The 15,027-nt window shown below is 36.9% G+C and overlaps 1 pseudogene; it reads right to left on the reverse strand.

Moving 5' to 3' along the window:
- Positions 1-11,135: 11,135 nt before the first annotated feature.
- LOC100427452 (poly(rC)-binding protein 2-like) lies at positions 11,136-12,137 on the reverse strand (annotated as a pseudogene).
- Positions 12,138-15,027: the final 2,890 nt, after the last annotated feature.

A 15,027-nucleotide genomic window follows, 5' to 3' on the forward strand; every position in this document is an offset into this window, starting at 1 on the left:
ATAGAAAGGATCCTGGTCACCAGCAATTGATTTGTGCAGGAGACATAGTAGCCCTGTTACTTTAAAAGTTGTCTCAGCTTATTTTGGTAAGGAAATGAACTGAAGTTATGAGTGTCGGTTCAGGTGCTCTGGAAGCAGGTGGCAAGCAGGTTACAAGTGCAAAAACTGTATTGGAAGTAATATGCATTTGAGATAAAGAGGAGAGGGGAAAGATGATGAAAAGACATCAAACGATGATGCAGGTTTAACACTTAGAAAAGGAGCAGGGAAAGGAAGGAGAATTGGATAGAAGGGACCTCAGAGTACAGTGTTGCCCTGACAAAGTTTCAGTCAACTCATTGATTGCCCTAGAGGATTCCATGATAGACAAAAACAGCCAGGCCCTAGAAGAGTACTCTGCCATCATTGGTGAGAGCAGCCCATGGAAAATATGTGTTCTTATATTACATACCAGGGCAGATTCCAAAGATGGTACAACCAAAAGTTGTTGGCTGATTGCTCTTCTGTAGCAAGTTGCCTCTTGATAGGAGAACTGAGTGGAACAGCTCTGTGGCTGAGACAGTAGACTTTCCAAAGATGACATTGGAGTAGACTTCTAAGAAAGAGTGACTTTCACACATTTATTTATAATAAAAGACAAATATGACTTGGTCAGTGTGGATTCTTTTATGAGTTTTTATTCATAAAAAAGCCTCAAGGTAGTAAAACACTTTGTGTCAGCCTCTACTCATTTTCCCATCCATTCTTTTTTGCATGGTTTGGAAACAAAATATACTAGACAGTCAGGTAGAAATTTTCCTAGGGTGGAAGAACACTATCAAATTATTATTTTTTAAATTTTACTTTAAGTTCCAGGATGCATGTGCAGAATGTGCAGGCTTGTTACACAGGTATACTTGTGCCATGGTGGTTTGCTGCACCTATCAACCCATCATCTAGGTTTTAAGCCTCACATGCATTAGGTATTCGTTCTAATGCTCTCCCTCCCCTTGCCCCCCATTCCCCGACAGGCCACAGTGAGTGATGTTCCCCTCCCTGTGTCCATGTATTCTCATTGTTCAGCTCCCACTTATGAGTGAGAACATGCAAACACTATCAAATTCTAAGAACACAAATGCACTTTGCTGGTTTAGTGATGAAGAGCCAGGAGAACTGAAGTCGAAATCCTAGTTTTGTCACTCCCTAACTAAGAAATTGAGTAACTTAATTTCTCTGTGTTTCATTTTCTACATAATAAGAAAAAGCAAAAAGCAAACAAACAAACACACAAGCAAACCAGTATCAAGTAGTTTCATTTGCTGAATGATTTTTTGAAAGATTTCCTTATTCTAGAAACTTTTATTTTTATAAGATATTTGCTATAGTTTGTGTTAATCTTAAACACTGAAGAAGCCCATCTGGCTAATTCAGGGTAACCTCCCAGTATCAAGATCCTTAATTTAATCTCATCAGCAAAGTCCCCTTTGCCATGTAAGGTGACAGAATTCATATGTTCCAGGGATTAACACAGGGACATCTTTGGAGGACAAAGAATGTGGGCAGCCTGGAGAAGCTGGAAAAGGTAAGGAATAGCATTCTTCCCTATAACCTCCAGAAATGTAAGCAGGAATAGAAAACTAACATGCTACCCAAGCTGCCTGAGTTTATTCTCACTGCACTAAGTTTCACTGTCCTGACAGATACAGCTGTCCTTCCTCTTATCCCTAGGTCGGGTATGCTGATCTGAGTGACTAGCAGATGTCATATTCAATTAGTCTCCAGAATGTCTCTTGCACAGCTCTTTTGTTGCCTGTCTCTACGCCTTTGCTCGTGCTCTTTCCAGTTTTGGAAAAGACTCAGTCATTGGCTCTGCCTATTCAAATCTCCGGTATTACTTAAGGTTCTGATAATAACCTGTGTCCTTCCTGAAGACTTTTCTACCTACTCCAACTCACTCCAAATGCTTACAACTGAGAATTCCAATTATTTAGAATCAAAGACTGGCACTTTTGCTCAGAATGTTTCATATTAGCAATATCTCCTCCAATCCAAACAGTGTCAAACTCCTCAAGAGCAGGGACAATCGGTTATATATCTTTTGTGTCTCATTCAGCCTCAGCCAATGCTACACAGCCAGTGCCAAATCAGTGGTAGATTAGTACTTTGTTTATTGAGAAATAGTAAACATTTAAAATATAAATACCTCTGAGAGTTGATTACATCCTTTTAGCTATGAACATTTCACTGTAGTTTATATAATAAACGGAAGTAAATTCTTTTGTATTAATTAAATTTTAGTTGACAAATAAAATTGTATTTATTTATAATGGACAACATGATGTTATGAAATATGTATACTGGGGAATGGCTAAATCGTATTAATTAACATATGCATTACCTCCCATTATCATGTACATACACATCACTAAAAATCTACTCTCACCAATTTTAAAGAATACACTATGTTGTTAACTACAGCCACCATATTGTACAATAGATCCAAAAGATCTTTTGAATTTTTTCCTCCCATCTAACTAAAAATATGTATCATTTATCCAACATTTCTCCCCACCCCGGAGCTGCGGTTCTTGGTAAGCACAGTTCTATTCTCTGCTTCTAAGAGTTAAACATTTATAGATTCCACGTATCAGTGAGATTATGCAGTATTTGTTCCGTGCCTTGCTTATTTCACTGAACGTAATGTCCTCCAGGTTCAACCATGTTGTCACAAATGACAGGATTTCCTTGTTTGTTTGTTTGTTTAAGGCTGAAGAGTACTGTATTGTTTATGTACATCATATTTTCCTCATTCATCCATCCAGTGATAAACCCGTTGATTGGTTCCATATCTTGGCTTAGAAGGGGGACTAGTGGGTTTTCTAGGAAGCCATAAGAAGGCTTGGAAGCACTGCTCATCAGGGGAGTAGGTGCAGGCACCAATCGGGCAGATAAAGGTAGGGAGAGGGAAAGTAGAAAGGCCAGTTTCATCGATTTCACATTTTACCTTGACTGTCCACATGTTTAATATATCCTTGCATTCACAGAGTCTATGTTCTGAGAAATGAGGTAGTTGATATGATCGAAACTGGAATAAAATGTATATTTCATCAAGAAACAGATGGATCTTAAGAATTTGGTAAAAAAAAAAAAGTAGAATTTGGCATAGTTTGAATGTTTGCATATAGAAAGAGGATATTACATTGTGGCATTTCCCATTTCTTTTTACATGTGTAATTACAGTGAACTTATAAAAATCCCCCTCTGTCTTTTTCTTTTTTTTCTTTTTTCTTTCTTTCTTTTTTTGAGACAGGGTCTCACTCTGTTGCTCAGGCTGGAGTACAGTGGTATGATATCAGCTCACTGCAACCTCTGCCTTCTGGGTTCAAGTGATTCTCCTGCCTCAGCCTCCCAAGTAGCTGAAATTACAGGTGCATGCCACCACACCTGGCTAATTTTTGTATTTTTGGTAGAGATGGCATTTCACCTTGTTGGCCAGGCTGGTCTTGAACTCCTGACCTCAGATGATTCACCTGCCTTGGCCTCTCAAAGTGGTGGGAGCCCAGCCCAACTCTCTCTCTTTGTACGCACATGCATACATATTATGTGTATATATTTAACCACATCATCTATCTGTCATTACTTTCCATTAATTACATTTCTAAAATATGTGAATAATTTAAATTTAAATTTTAAACTTTAATACTTACGAAAAGGATAACTGCATAAAGGTTAAATTAAAAACACAACCATAGGCTTATGTTTCCAGACAGGTTTTGAAAGAGTACATGTGTTCAATCATAATACATTTCCTTTTCCAACAAATAGCTAAAATTTATTCTAACTCTAAATCATTAATATTATATATACAAGATTGAGCTCTGAGAGTTTATTAGGAAAAAAGTTTACATTTCACTCTCTCTTCAATGCTTTCATAAACAAAGTTACTTTAACATGACTTTCCATGAGCAAATATAATATTTACATTTCTGCTCTGCAAAATTTCTTTAACAAATTGGAGTGTAACTATACTGCCAGTTTTTATATATTGGTGAATAAGGTTTGTTTTAGTTAATTATCATCTTTCTATAACTGAATAACTCAGAAAAATTATATATTACCAACACAACCAAAATAAAATAAGATTATTATTATATGTCCTCCAAATGTTCTTAAACACTTTTTAAAAAGTGTTTATTTTGTTATGCTTTATGAGTCAATGCATTGTGTTATATTCTGAGTATAAAGAGATATTTAAATAGGACTTGCTTTGATGAACCAACCACGAATTCTGAGTTTTAACATGTATGCTAAGTTTTATAAATTTGGTGTGAAAATGAATGGGAATTCACGTGGGTTGTAACACAGAGATTCATAGTATCAGAAATTGAATGAATGCTTCACTAAGACTGTTTAAATTTCCATTGCCTCTTCCAGTACTCTCTTGTATTTGACCTGAATTCAAGAACTCACATGCCATTTACTTAATTGTGTGTATTTCTCTGCTTATAGTCCATATTTCAACTTGGGAATGAATTTCACATTTCTTTGTGTCCCAAGCACAAAGCATGTTGAACATGAGATTCTTAGTAAACAACTGATTGACTGCTTCAGGTTTAGGTCCAGTCCACACTGAGACCAGTCTGTGATAGACGATCTGGACATCCTTATTCAACCCAAGCATTTGGAAAAATGAAGTCCTTCCGGTGCTTTTTTTGACTATCTCCAGGAAAGGGATAGTTGTCTAGTTATCTGGAGTTAGCCAAGTAGTCTCTGATTTTCAGAAATCATCCAGTGTAATATGAAACTCATTACATCACAAATAACCCTGCTTTGAAATGAATTATTACCTATACAGATCCAATTTAATCTATACTTCACTTTTCTTCTTGTGGATGATTACTATGTTATTCCTATTGTCTATTACTATTGTTATTCCTATTATGTTACTCCTACATATTGGGGACCTTAATAAATATTAGTTGAAGTAAGAAATAAATGATGTATTAGTGTTAATGAATCATCAATCCAGAGTTAAACAATCCTACAGCATAACTGGCATTTGCTAGGACAGTCCTTGAGAAAAACCTTCTGTTATTTCAGGAAAAGGAACAAGGCCCCAGAGGTCTGTTACACTGGAAACTGCCTACCATGGGTAACCACCCATATAAACTGGTCCCAGTCAGCATATTCAAGATGTTTGTGCTTGTGGTGCCACAACCTACTCTTCGGCCAGAAGACCCTCTTCTTTTATAATTCAAGAATGCTTAAGACTTTCTCTCTAAAGTGTATTGACTTAAAAAGCTAGACGTCCTAGAAGTGGCTGTACTATAAAAGAGAACCTCCGATAGAACATGATGTGTTTCTAATGGAGGAATTTAGAAATAAATATGGGACATTTGAGGCTCTAGACTTCACAGAAACTTTTTGTATTATACTTCTTTGTCTCCAAAGGCAAAAGGTTGTGGCATATACATTTAAATGAGTTATTGTTACTGTGAGAGGGATTCTGCCACAGTAAATAGTTGTTGAGACAGTAGAGAGGTGAATGAAATCAAGTTACAGCTGATACTGGGGTGTGCGCTTTTGGTTCAAAGTAAAAGACTGTATATTTTCCAGTCCATGTGATGCTGTTACATTGGTTTATACATTTAAAGGAAAATTAAACAGTAAATATGATACTATCTGAGCCCTTTCCTGTGGCTTCTTTAAACTCTAGGGTTTGGTAGGTTTACACACGGAAGTCTGGAGAATGGGGGTGGGACATATTGCAAAGAATAACATGTCCGAAAGTTAAAGTTACAGTGACAGTAGTAGGAGCCTTTAAAATCAAGCTGCAGTGTTCTTTTCCTATGCTAGGGTCGCAGATAGAAAGATGATGAAAGTGAAGCACACGCACACACACATAAATATACTCACATATATGTGAAGTCAGTAATTAATTCAGTAGTAAATCTGCTTAGGCCTTCCTCTTCTATTTTCAAAATTTCAGGGCTTTTGTCTACTATTTTTTAATTCCAAATTTCACTTGAAAATAAAAACCTGTAATCTTTCAACAATTTTTATCCACAAAATAAAGTTTAGGAGAAGAAAAGCTAGCTGTGAGAATGACCTGAGACATGGTCATTCCTATCATTTTAGTTTGAAATTCAGCGAGTAGATCACAAAAACAAGTACGCTCCAGGGAAGGAAGAAAACGTGCTGTCCTGTGGGCTGTCCTAATACCCCTTCGATTCCTTGAAAAGTCTTTCCAGTATGTATAATTAAGAGGGCATTCTCTGCCTCATAAAATTCTCCAAAATAGCTTTTTTTTTTCTTTTTTCTTTTTTTTGCTGTGGCTATTTGGTTTTGCTGCTTATTTCTACCTAACGATGAGTTTTGCACATTCTGCATCTTTGTCCTAGCTATGCAACAGACCTAACTGCCCACCTTTCCAGGCTCATTTTGATGAGGTAGAACCAGAATTACAGTTCTCTGGTAGTTCGAGAATAAGCACTGCTGTAATATATAACATTTCTGAGAACACAGTGACCTTTTCCCGTTAGTAAGATTCTTTGAAATCTTGGGGATGTTTCCATTGCTATATTGATACATCTTATGTACTTTGCCAAAACCAGGCAGTGATATTTCCATTTCTGTTCTCTCTTTTTCAGCCACCCTCTGGGCTTGCTTTGCACCCCACACTATAAACACTGAACATGGTGTCTGAGTATGAGACAGGAATGGTCTAACCACCTGGGAGTCTAAACCTCCTCCATTCATTTTCAAAACAGGATCACAAAAACTGTGCTACACCTGCTTGTTCCACACAAGGACTAGATTCCCTAGTTCTTAGATAGTTTTACAGACCATTTCCCTACATATTCAGCTGTCAGCTATTGTTACTTTTTACAATCCAGAAGAATATGCTAATTATACTGACACATAATGCAATATGCTTAAGAACATGCCACTCAAACGTGTGGCTCTCAGGAGAATTCTACCTTCAAGAAACTTCATCTATAAGGAAATACCCCCTTTGAGATAAAGGCAGTTCTTTTGTAATAACAGAGGGGAAGGCTAAAATGTGATTTACAGCACATCACAACACTCGATAGTGTGATTTAACTGTTGTATAAAAACATATAGATTTAGGTTGAATTTAAATAGATGGGTGAGAAAGAGAGAGAAAGAGAGAGATTAAAATAACAGATGACTTCCAACTATAAAAAGTTCTCTAAGAAATGACAGAATAGTTAATGCATAGATTTCAAAGAAAACTACTGTTTCATACTATTGAGTATTAAACCTCTAATTTCTATAAAAATCTCTAATTTTTCCACATATTAAGTCAAGGAACTAAAAATGTCTTCTGTGGATATTTTTATAATAATATTTTCTGTTATAAAAAAGGCATTGCCAGACACTACCATCTGTCGTGTAGACTGACAGTGTATGAATCTGATGTCTTTCTGTGACTTCCTATCTTATATAATTGGAGGTTTCAGCCCAGAATGATGCTTCGTTTCCACCTAAGGACAACCAAGTTTGAGTTCGCCTGAAATATTTTAATCATTTCCCTGCTATGCGCTGATAAGACCAGTATTCTGCATAGTTAAAAGCTATAAATGTGTCTATTGAGAGGGTGTTAAAAATTCTCCTCTGAGCTTCTGGCCATCATCCAGAATTATTACCATAATACCTTCTGAAATGAGACAGAAAACATAATGCATTATAATTGATAAATGTTTCATTTGTACTTACTTTATTTTAGAAATTTGAAACACTCAAAATGTCTTGGCTTCATCAACATGGGGAGAGGTTTATTTTACTATTTTTTGATGAAAAAGCTGTCTTTGCAAATTGTTTATGTAAAGATTGGAATATTTGTCTACCATGCTTTAAAAAGAGTTCAAGGACATTAAAACTACTCTATTGACTCAGATGTGTGCATGTGTGTGTATGTGTCTAAGGGTACATGTAATCATCCTAATCCCAGTCAAGGAGACAAGATTATGGATTCACTTTTGTAGTTTTTTATTTAAAAAAAAAAACCTTTTTCAATAAAAGAGAAATTGTTATAGTTAAAACCTGTTAATTGGAGATAATGTCTGTGTAACTGAGCATTGTCCAAGGGTAATGACCTCCTGCTGCTAAGCCCTGAAAATGTTGACAGGAAGCCAACACATTTGTTTTCAAAGCAGGAGACATAGGTCCTTTGACATGATTCTATTAAAATGGCTTTATTTTTGTCGCACTACGTAATAGACAGAAATCTAATCATTCTAGTTTATATTATCAATGCGCTCCCATTTTTCTACCTCCAAATATCTTTGTAGGTTAGGTTTTCACTGCTACTAAATGCACCAATTAGCACCTTTGCTGCTGCTGAGTAGCTGATCTCATAATAATACAGTCAGTTAAGTTAATTCGGTAGGTTGTCAAAAAGCACTGAAACGAGTTAGTATTCATTAAGGTATGCCACTCAATACAATGTAATAATCAATGCTTTGTAATTCATTGTAGCCAAGGAAAGAGGCTGGGTAATTTATAAAGAAATAGTGACAAGGGCTCCCCACTTCCCTGCCCCATACTTCATTTGGCTAATGTTTGAAATTTCATTTGTCTAACGTATAAAATTTCACTTAAAAATATTCTTCTGGGTTGACTGAGATTTTTATCAGTAAGAATAAAGGATCTAAGAAGTGGTTTCCTTATGGGATTAGATGTACATGAAGGAGTGTTAACCTGAGGTAGGGAAAGAGGGATCTTAAAGTATTAAAGCATCCATAATGTGAGGACTGGAGGAGCTTAGAACCAATTCTGAATGCTCTTCAGAGACAACCTGGGTGGTGACGGCTGAACCACTTGCATTATGGTTGTGTGGAAAGAATAATTGCAATGATTCTTTTTCTGGCTATAGAGGGAAACTTTTGTCATATTTTAAAAATACTTATATTAATGTCCTGGCCCTATCCTCAGTGATTTTTAATTCAATTGTTTTAGGATAGGGCCCTGGTAGTCACATCAATATTTTTTAAAGCTCAATAGGTGATTCTAATTCATAGCCAGAGTCTTCTGTTCTGTGGTTCTGAGAGTCACCAGGAGGGCCTGTTGAAACACAGTGGGCTGCACCCCTACCCCTCCAAAGAGCTTCTGGTACAGTAAGTCTAAGAAACAGCCTGAGAATTTGCATTTCTAATAAGTTCCCAAGTGGTGCTGATGCTGCACTAGAATGTACAGGAAGCCATCTAAATTATGTCACCTTAGTCATTTCTTTATTCCTGATGACTTTCAAAGGAAGAAAAGGGAAGACTCAAGACAGCAAGAGTCAAGTGGGGGCCAAGGTAGACTGTGTTTTCCCCTTATGCACCACTGTGTTGTGGTAGTTCTAAAATAGCTTTTTGATTCCTTCAAGTTTCCCATTTCTCTGGTTTATTTAAAATTTGTTATTTTTATAGATTTTTTTAAAAATAGTAACTTTGTAGCTAATACTTATTGAAAATTCAGTAACCATCAGGATCCAAACTAAATGTTATATGTTACCTCATTTAATCTTCACCACTTAAACAGATGCTCTTATTATCATAATCAGTATTTACTTTCTTAAGGTCACACAACTAATAGGTAGTAGGTTTGGAATTGTAATACAAGCACACTGACTCTACAGCCTAAAACCTTAATTTCTCTATACTGCTTCCGCATACCTAATGATTTATGAAACATGATCTTACCACTCTGTGGGGCTAAGTATATCATTGTTTATTATCAAATTTTTCTTGATGACAGAATAACGATAAAGGAGCCTCCATTTATTGAGTGCCTGCTTAGGGCCATTCACTGTGGTAAGCCCTACTATAAAATTCCGAAGTGTTTAAGGGATGAGACAATTAAGTGGTGAAATTAGGGGTTAAATCTATGCCTTCTGGCGGGTGTTGGAGTTCTGCCCCCCAAAAGGAACTATTTAGGTTCCTGATAACATTCCAGTTTTGGATTCAAAATCCTGAAAAAATGCAGCTATGCTCCTAACAACATCCCTGTATAATTCTGGCAAATTTACTTTTGCTTAAGAATGTCTGATATGACTTCTGTTTCAGTTATAAAAAAAAAAGCTTTGATTAAAATGGTGGTCATTTTGGTGTATGAATATGAGGTCCCTGAGGCTTGAAGAGTTGAAGAGTTTAAATGACTTTAACTAAGATCACCCAAACTAAACAATAGAAGTAGGAATAGATAACTTTTAGGCTTATTTCCTTTCTGCTGCAACAATTTACTCCTTATGTCTGGTTTTGCACCTTTTCTGAGATCACCTGTGTGAGAAGATCACAGTACAGACCATAAATCCTTAATTTTTTTCTTCCATAGTGTGTTTCTGAGTGGTGGCCCAATGAGTCCTATGAGCAAATAGAAGGAAGGACTGCTGCTAGTGTGTTTTCAAGAGTCATGCATAGCCCTCCAGGAATCATTGTCTAGACCTCACGAGCTTGTCGTGAAGAGATAAATAAAATAGCAGATGCCAAGTGCTTGGCGAATAGGAAGCACAAGGTTCAGTAAATGGTGGTGATTAGTGTATTGTCCTAATGGCAATAGGAGGAGGGAAGTGAGAGGGAAGAGCAAAGCTCCGTACTACCTCAGATGACTCCCAGGTTTCAAAGATATCATTTGAGTATAGAAAATATTTGGTTAGTATGTAAAGAAAAGTGAACTTTTCAAAAGTCAGTATCAGTCATTTTTATAGCTCTTGTGTTTATGAGGTTTATCAACTCATATCAACAGGTTCAAATCAATTTGACTTGCACATGCTGCGTGCATACTGAGAACCAGGTGATGTGCAGATTTATTGTTGGAGAGCTGTTTCCAGTAACTTAGTGCCAAGAAACATTGTTATTATCATGTAGAGGGGTGGAACTCTGTATACAAAATGCTGAGGCACAGGAGACATTTATTTTTCTGTCTGTTGTTCTGTCTGTCTATATCTATCCTCTCTCTCTCTCGCTAAATTAATTTTCTATTTTTTAAAGGAATTAAAAGGCTTTAATTAAAAATCATGAGTGGATAATAAAGTGTAGAAATAGAAAATTTACAAACTATTAAAAACTGGAATCACTGAGTGTTCAGAACAGATGGATCATGAATGGTGGTGAACAGCAGAAAGATATTATGGATGAATCTACATTATTTTAGCTGCTCCGCATGCCACCTGTCTCAGAGGAAAGCCTGACATTTATTAGATATTGAACTAGACTAATGCTGGCAGCAGATCTCCTGCTATCAGTAGATCCTTCCACTGGGTTCAAAATTTTGATCTGCACCCCACATTTCGGAGGGATCTCCTTGATTTGGGTGCCTTGATGTCTGAAATTATTCAGCCAATCAAATGATTTGGAATGGTGAGTTCATGAGAAGTAGTTGGAGCAGATGCATTCAAACCTGCACTGAATCCAGTGTCGCCATGAATCATGGGAAAATAAGCCTGTTGCATTGCCCACTGGTGCAGCTTAGTCAACTCTAGAGGTGATCCCTCCAGATAAGCATTGAAGCACATGGACAGGGTAGTGTGGGGAAAGCTTGCGCTGTTGCTGCTTGTGATATACCTGTCCTTACCACCTGCAAAGATGACCAGAGAACTCAATAATGGCTTGGGCTGGTAAGGGATAGTCATGCCCTTCCTGGGGTACTGGGAGAGACTCCAGCATGACTATGCAAGTCTGTTTGACACACTCAATTATGGATTGCAGAATGTTAGCAATAGTGATGGCCCACTCAGTTAAGTTGGGAGCATATCCTCTGTCAGCTGCACCTGAGCCTCTACACTCTCTCATATTTCCTTGATTTTGCAACCACCTTTTCCAATAAGAGGGTCACACTGATTAGGATGACCAAGGGTCTACTGGCACCTGTGCTATTGGTTATACAGCTGCTGATATCCTCTTCCAGTTTGTCAATTATCATAGGAAGCCTTTGAAGATGGCATTAGTGAGTCCAGCCAAAGTGATAACTCTCTCAGGACAATTTTCTAATTTCTTTATTGAAAAACATCCATTTGCAAAGTTGGGGGCATTACCCTATATGACACTAGATGGTATAAGTGAATTTAACATAAATTATCTATATTATTAGATATTACTTAACTGTGACTGCATGCATCACAATGCTGTGTTTACCTGATAAACCACCACCATGCCCAGCTATCTTTTTTTTTTTTTTTTGAGACAATGTCTCACTCTATTGTCCAGGTTGGAGTGCAGTAGCATGATCTCAGCTCACTGCAACCTCTGCCTCCAGGTTCAAATGATTCTACTGCCTCAGCCTCCTGAGTAGCTGGGATTAGAAAGGCGTGTGCCACCATGCCCGGCTATTTTTTGTAGTTTTAGTAGAGATGGGTTTCCACCATGTTGGCCAGGCTGGTCTCGAACTCCTGGACTCAAGTGATCTGTCTGCCTCGGCCTCTCAAAGTGCTGGGATTACAGACGTGACCCACCGCGCCCAGCCCTAATTTTGTGTTTTTAGTAGAGATGGGGTTTCACGATGTTAGCCAGGCTAGTCTTGAACTCCTGACCTCAGGAGATCCATCTGCCTTGGCCTCACAAAGTGCTGGGATTATAGGCATGAACCACCATGTCCCGCCTAGTGTTTATGTTTTGACTTTTATTGTTTGTCACCTATTCATCTTGATCATGCTATTTCTTATCCCAACATTTGGCATATCAGTTCGAACACAGTCTTGATATGTAACCTCTTTAAAAATATATACATGTAGGCTGGGCATGGTGGCTTACCCTTGTAATCCCAGCACTTTGGGAGGCCGAGGTGGGTGAATCACTTGAGGCCAGGAGTTCAAGACCAGCCTGGCCAACATAGCGAAACCCTGTCTCTACTAAAAATAAAAAAATTAGCCGGGTGTGGTGGCACATGCCTGTAATCCCAGCTACTCAGGAGGCTGAGGCAGGAGAATTGCTTGAATCCAGAGGCAGTGGTTGCAGCGAGCCGAGATCGCACCACTGCACTCCAACCTGGGTAATAGAGTGAGACTTTGTCTCAAAAAACAAAACAAAACAAACAAAATACATATATATATATGTATACACACACACACACACACACACACACACACACACACACACACACACACAGAGAGAGAGAGAGAGAGACAGAGACAGAGAGAGAAAGAAGCCCGCCCCAGAAAATATTTTAAAAATAAAATAGGACAAATGTTAAAAGTGAATTCAAAATTTAACTGTTATTAGGATTTTAATGTTATCCACTCCAGTTATTTGGAAACAATTTAAAATGTATACTTATAACAAACATATCCATATTTGTTGCATCAATAAATACTAAGTTTAAGTATTATAATTGTCTTCATTCTTTTTTATTTCTTTTTGAGACAGAGTCTCGTTCTGTCACCCAGGCTGGAGTGCAGTGGTGCCATCTCTGCTCACTGCAAATTCCGCCTCTCGGGTTCAAGCAATTCTTCTGCCTCAGCCTCCCGAGTAGCTGGGATTACAGGAGTTCCCCATCACACCTGGCTAATTTTTGTATCTTTTTTAGTAGAGACAGGGTTTCATCATGTTGGCCAGGTGGGTCTTGACTCCTGACCTCAGTTGTTCCGTCCACCTCGGCCTCCCAAAGTGCTGGGATTACAGGCGTGAGCCACCGCACCTGGCCTGTCTTTATTCTTTAACAGGAGTTACAATTAATATTCTAAACACAGTCATAAATTTTATCTAGTGGACCAGTGATGATATACTAAAACCTTCCCCCACTAGTAGACATTGGGGTGCTTCAAATTGTTCGTAGTGTAATGCTATACCTTCATATACGTAACTTTTTCAGTATTTTGACTGATTTCATTAGGCTAAATTCCAAGGACTGGGACTGCCTTTGACAAGGTATTTGTCAAATTGCTTTCTAGAAGAATTATACTCATTTATGTTGTCATCAAGAATGAATGGGATAGTAAGTTCACTGTACTTTCACCAGCATGTTAGATATTTATTTACTTATTTATTTTTGTAGCTCCATATGTCAAATGGTACTTGCTTTAATCTACATTTTCTGGTTACAAGAAAGTTCTTACATTCTCAAATCTGTATTTGATAATTCTGTTTCCTTTAAATGTCAATTATCTGTTTAAACCCTTATCCATGTATCTGTCATATTATTAGTGACTTTTCTATCAGAAGTTTGAATGTTTCACATGCATCTTTCACATGCATAAAAATAAAATCAAGTCATTAAACCAATACTACATTTGTTGGAAAATTTCTCAGTTTAACTTTTAAATTTTTTTATATTCACATTTTAAATGTTATGGTACTATTTACTGATATTTTCCTTTGTGCATTTTTTACATATTCAAAGAATTGAAAATCATTTCTTTGTTGGAGGTTTGATAAATATTCAATATAATTTTTTTTCTTTGACTTAATTTTCAGTAAAATCTACTTTTTAACACATCTGGAATTTGTTTCAGGGTATGATGTGAAGCGAATATATTTGAATTTTAAATAATTTACTATACAGTGACCCAGCTGCCTGATTTCCCTTACAAGTTGCCAAATGCCCACTGAAAGAAGAATGTTCTTATATTTTGTGTTCATTGAGATAACATTGGTTACTTTATTAAGCATGCCAGAGTTTTTTTTACTGAGAAATCTATGCCTCACTTCATTTGTTTTCAAAAAGTTGAATGATCAGAAGGGTATAATTTAATACAATATTATTTTGTATATTTTGTGTTACCCTATTTATTACAAGAGTACACTTTAACAAACTACTGCAGGTACTTTTGGATTTTCAGAAGTATTTTAGCCTACAATTGTTAATATATGTATTTTTTAATGTTCTAGGTGAACTTAGATATAAAAATCTGAGTTTGAAGTATGTCCCAATGACTGATTTGTTATGTGATTTTACACAAAGTTTAATCTTTTGAGCCTGTTTCCTCTCCAGACAATAGGGATAATGCAACCTACATTATGAGACAATGATAATAATTCAGTGAAAAATATATGTAAAATGATCAGAAGATGGCCTGATAAAGAAGAAACCTCACAGATGCATTATTTT

The sequence above is a fragment of the Macaca mulatta genome, chromosome 6 (assembly GCF_049350105.2).
Source record: "Macaca mulatta isolate MMU2019108-1 chromosome 6, T2T-MMU8v2.0, whole genome shotgun sequence".
Lineage (NCBI taxonomy): Eukaryota > Metazoa > Chordata > Mammalia > Primates > Cercopithecidae > Macaca > Macaca mulatta.